The sequence below is a fragment of the Podarcis melisellensis genome (assembly GCF_964234715.1).
Source record: "Podarcis melisellensis genome assembly, chromosome: 15".
Taxonomy (NCBI): Eukaryota; Metazoa; Chordata; class Lepidosauria; order Squamata; family Lacertidae; genus Podarcis; species Podarcis melisellensis.
In genome coordinates, this window is record NC_138532.1 from 43,797,625 (window position 1) to 43,803,435 (window position 5,811).

Genomic DNA, 5,811 nt, shown 5'->3' on the forward strand with positions numbered 1-5,811 from the left:
TTCTTTCAGAGCCGCCCAACTTGGCGACCATCACTGCCTCCTGTGGGAGAGAGTTCCAAAGTCAATGCGCCGTGTGAAACACTTTCTCTTTCTTGTCCTGACTCTTCCCCATTCAGCCACATGGGATGCCCATGAGTTCGAGTGTTACGGGAAAACTTCTCTCTCTTCACTTTCTCCATTCCAGGCATCATTTTATAAATGCCTATCCTGTTGCCTCTTCCTCGCTTTTTCTCTCAACTGAAAAGTCCCGCGTATGTCCTCATAGGGGACTTGTTCCCTTCACCCCCACCCCCCAGATAATTTGGGTTGCCCTTTCCTGAACCTTCCCAGCTCTTTGCTATCCTTTCGGAGGTGAGGCAGCCAGAGGCTCCTTGTCCCACCTGGCACCTGCCAATCAGAGGCAAATGTGAATGACACAGCCGGGGATAATAATAATAATAATAATAATAATAATAATAATAATAATAATAAATAATAATAATTTTTTATTTATATCCCGCCCTCCCCAGCCAAAGCTGGGCTCAGAGCGGCTAAACAACAGTAAATTAATACAGCATTCTAAAATCAATTCATTATAAAATCAGTTCAAATCAAATTAATGGCAACCATTGGGCTAGAGTTCTGTGAAGATGTTGAAGGGTTTAATTGTGCAGAGGAGGAAAGAGTCTCAGGGCATGTGCAGAGGAAACCATTGCTAACTTGCAGAAGCCACTGCTATCTTCCAGAATGCGGCAGCTAGACTGGTGACTGGGAGTGGCTGCCGAGACCACATAACACCGGTCTTGAAAGACCTACATTGGCTCCCATGACGTTTCCGAGCACGATTCAAAGTGTTGGTGCTGATGTTTAAAGGCCTAAAGAGAGTCAGTCCAGTATATCTGAAGGAGCGTACCCACCCCCATCGTTCAGCCCGGACACTGAGGTCCAGTGCCGAGGGCCTTCTGGCGGTTCCCTCCCTGCGAAAAGTGAGGTTACAGGGAACCGGGCAGAGGGCCTGCCCTGTGGTGGCGCCCGCCCTGTGGAAAGCCCTCCTGTCAGATGTCAAGGAAATAAACAACTGACTTTTAGAAGACAGCCCTGTTTAGGGAAGTTATTAACGTTTGATGTTTTCTTGCTTTATTATTAATATTCTGTTGGGAGCCACCCAGAGTGGCTGGGGAAACCCAGCCAGATGAGCAGGGTATAAATAATAAATTATTATCATTATCATTATTATAAGTCAGTTTGGGTCCAGTCAATGCCTGGGTGGGTGGCCCCAGCTTAGTCATAGTGCACCTGCCTTGCATGCAGAAGGTCCCAGGGTCAACCCCTGACAGCATTTCTGGGTAGGACTGAGAAGGACTCCCTCTCTGACACCCTGGAGAACTGCTGCCAGTCAGTGTAGACAAATACTGAGCTAGATGGACCCGTAGTCTCACTCAGCATAAGGCAACATCCTCTGATCACCAGGAATGACCTGCATGCCCCCTGGGGTTCTGTGAGGTCTGGAGGGTGGCGGCAAAAAGGACAGGGCCTTTTCGGCGGTGGCTCCCTGCTTCTGGGGAAGAGGAGCAGCCACATACGCCACCTCGCGCTCCTTGGAGGAAAGCGGAGATACACATGTAATAAACCAACAAAATAAGAAGATTTCGAGACCCACAAGTTTGAGGGATTGTACCCACAATTTGTTTGTTTTTTTGAATTCATATACAAAACCATTAAAATTATGCAAAGATAAGAATAATCAGCAACGTGTGTTACAAATCTGGAGGATTTTTTAAAAAATACTTCTCGCTGTACATATGCAAGAACTATGTACACAGAGGCAAAGATCAGTAAGAAAACTGCAAGCTGGAGAGGTTGAGTCCTAATATGAGGGCTTAAAATAGGGGGAAAACCAAAACATCCCACTCTTTTAACACTCTTTTCTCAGGGTGCTTCTTGATTTCAAACATTTGTCTTTGGTTTGCAAGCTTGTTTAAGTTTCCCTCCGATGGATGGCTAAAACAATCCAAATGTGCTAAAACAATCCAAATGTTCTAATACCGTGACAGTTTGTGCTTGCTAATTAACTTGCATCCTCTCCCCTTTTGCTTGCTCAGCTATCTCATCTCCCCCCAGCATGGCTGTGCTACATCAAAGAGAACCTTTTTGGGACCCCTTCCTGGCTCCAGCGGAAGAAAAGCCGCTTCCTTTTCATGTCAAGGAGACTGAACAGGGAAGCAAAATGTCGCTGGCTTTTCAAGGGAACAAGCTAGAGCTGGAACGGAATGCTGGCAAATCACAGCACAAGGGACCCTCCAAAGGTCATCCAGTCCAACCCCCTGCAATTCCAAATCATCCCAACGTTCTCCTCGAGGCCGGGCGTCTCCCAAAGGCCACTTTCTGCCCCCACAATTCACTCTGCTGCAAAGACACTTTGCCTCAGTGAGTTCCGAGCGGTTTCAAGGCCGGCAGGGGGTGAAAAGGAGAAGACTTCACAAGCAAGTTCATGGTCAAACACGTCCCGTGATTGAGACACAACACCTGGCTAGGTAAGACAACAGATGTGGAACTTGTCTGCAAAGATCCATTACAATTGGAACAGGAACCCAGAGTTGGAGGCGCTGCTTTTTAGGAGAGTCCTCAAGACAAGCTGAATGCCAGAGAAACGCAAAAACAGAAAGATAGAAATCCTCCTTGTCTGCTCCAGGGATTTGATCACAGCATCATAGAGTTTGAAGGATCCCAAGCGTCATCTGGTCCAGTGTTTCCCAGCCTTGGGTCTCCAGCTGTTTTCAGACTACAATTCCCATCATCCCTGACCATTAGTCTTGCTGGCTAGGGATGATGGGACTTGTAGTCCGAAAAAGAGCTGGAGACCCAAGGCTGGCTCTGATCCAGTCCAGCCCCCTGCGATGTAGCTATCACAGCTAAGGAACCCCTGAGATAGGGCCACCCGGCCTCATTGCCTTAAGCAGGGCCATAGCTATGGTGTGGGAGCCGTTACGGAAAAATCTGGGTGTGAGGCTGCTCAGTCACCCAGCTCGTCGGACAGAGCCCCCGGGTCCCTGTGGAATAAAGGAAGGAATCCAGCCACCAACCGGAGCAAATAGCTGTAGACCAAGGAGTTGATTTTATATTATTTTTAAAGCTAGGTAACTTGCCTGAGCTGTTAAGTTGAAAGGATACATTCAGACCTAATAATTGTAACATTGAACAACTTTAAAGATGTGCCCACCCCATAATTTCCATAACACAGCAAGATATAAAAGTACTGTACAATAAAATGTCAAACATTAAAAACTTCCCTGGGGCCATGGGCTGCAGTCAAATATTGACAACCCCTCGTGCGAAAAGTGAGCTCGGCTGGCAGGGGGCTGGTGGGAATTTGTAGACCACAACATTGGGAGGGTGCCAGGTTTCTGACAAAACGTTAGGTGGAGAAAACTGTTCGATCATGGAGTGGACACCCTTGAAAATGGGCTCGCCTTGAGGTTGGATGGCCATCTGCCATGTATGATCTAGTTGAGATTCCTGTCTTGCAGGGGGTTGGACTAGAGGACCTTTGGGGGTCCCACCCAATTTTACAATTCTAGGTTGGCAAAGGCTGTTCTGCCGGCCGAGCGACCAGGGTTGCAGACATTTCGCCAGGAATCTAAGTATGCAAAGTCGGCATGCTGAAGGCACGCATTCCTTTCCTTTCATAAATTCAAGCGAACAGGTGTGCGGCTGAGCACGGGCAACACTGCTCTGTGTCAGCTCGAGGCACTGGAAGCAGAAAATAGGCCAGCGAACCCTCTGAAAACACGCACAGCTGCAGAGTGACGCAAAGGTCAGCCTCTGCCCTCTCCCGGACCTCGCCCTTTGCACCCGCCCCTCTGCTGGTATCCGAAATAGTCTCACCCAGCACCCCCTGCTGAGCTTTGTGTGGGGCCCAAGGCAGATCAACAGAAAAATGTATTCCCTCCATCATCCACAGACTCCTTTGGAAGGTGGTAGACTCTCCTTCATGGGGGGGTTTTAAATAGCCACCTGTCGGGGATTTGGTAGCTCTGTTCCCGCATTGCAGGGGGTTGGAATGGATAACCCTTGGCGGTCCCTGGCACCTCTGCAATTCTATGGTAAAGGTAAATGGACCCCTGACCATTAGGTCCAGTTGTGGCCGACTCTGGGGTTGTGGCGCTCATCTCGCTTTACTGGCCGAGGGAGCCGGCATACAGCTTCCGGGTCATGTGGCCAGCATGACGAAGCCGCTTCTGGCGAACCAGAGCAGCGCACGGAAATGCCGTTTACCTTCCCGCTGGAGTGGTACCTATTTATCTACTTGCACTTTGCCATGCTTTCAAACTGCTCATTTGGCAGGAGCAGGGACCGAGCAACGGGAGCTCACCCCATTGCGGGGATTCGAACCACCGACCTTCTGTTTGCCAAGTACTAGGCTCTGTGGTTTAACCCACGGCGCTACCCGTGTCCCACAATTCTATGACTCTCCCATTGTTTGATGATGGCTCTCCCACCCACCGCTTCCATCTCCTGTTCTCCCAAGCTCCTTTCACCTTTCCTAAGAGGATGGGAGGCTCCAGGCCCCCCCTTGGGCAGAGCAAAGGCAGCAACATGAATCAGGGTCAGGCCTTGGAAAGCAGGAGACAAGGGGGAAAGGAGGGTGGGGGAGAAAAGAGAGAGAGGCTTTCAGTGCCTCTGAAGAAGCCTGGCATTGACTCATTCCCCGAGAGCGCCTGGGGCTGTGACAAGCGGCGTTCAGCTGGCCCCCCCCCCCCGCCACCTGGGCATGCAAGATCCCACGCAGCACAGCCTCTGAGTCAGCTCAAGAGGGAGAGCAGTAAAAATAAACCCATGGCCCACTTCCTTGCCCCCCAGCCAAGTCATGCTGGAGAAGAGGCACAGAGAGAGAGATGGCTCAGCTGCGTGCAGAGAAGGGGCACAGCTTCCCAGCATGCACTGCTCCCTCCTGGGGGGTGGCTGCCCAATAACGCCTATGGAGCTGGATCCCCCTGTTTGGGGCAAGGCCCTGGGGAGGAAGAGGGTGCCCGCCAGGTACCTGGGCCTGCAGGCAGGGGCTGAGTTCTCTTGGGCTGAGTTTGGCCAGGCACTCCGCGCTGAAGGTCCAAAACAGGCCGCCACGTGGGCCAGAGGGGGAAAGGCCTGCCAGAGGGGTGTCTGCAAAAGGAGGGGGCGGCGGGGCCCTCTGGTTTCTCCTCAGTGAGGACTGGATTCCTCTGCCGCAGCTGAAACACAAGAGACACAGAGGCCCAGAGTCAGACTTGAGGGTGGGAGAGTTATAGATTTGGTCCTCCCTCCTCCCTTTTAACATAAGAACATAAAGAGAGCCTGCTGGATCAGGCCCATGGCCCATCTACCCAGCATCCTCTTCTCCCAGGGAACTACCAGGTGCCACTTCTGGGAAGTCCGCGAGCAGGAATTGAGCACAAGGGCAGCCCTCTCCCCTCCTGTGGTTTCCAGAAACTGGTATCTGAAAGCCTTGCTGCCTCCAGGTGTGATGAGACGATTATACGATAATCTTTATTGTCATTGCCCCATACAGAACAACGAAATTGAAAAAATCTACACAAGACCTTCAAAACCTGACAAGCCTGCTATCCCAGCTATCCCAACCTGGTTATGCCCCTAAAAACTCTGATACCCCATTTTTAAATACAATATACTCCCATAGGGACTCCTTACATTGCATTTAAAACCAAAATCGCATTGGGGTAGAAACTGTTTCTCAGGTGGCTAGTCCTGGTCTTTATAACCCTGGACCTTCTTCCAGAAGGCAGAAGCTGAAAGAGATCATTTTCGGGGTGGACACTATCCTGCGCTATCTCTGCA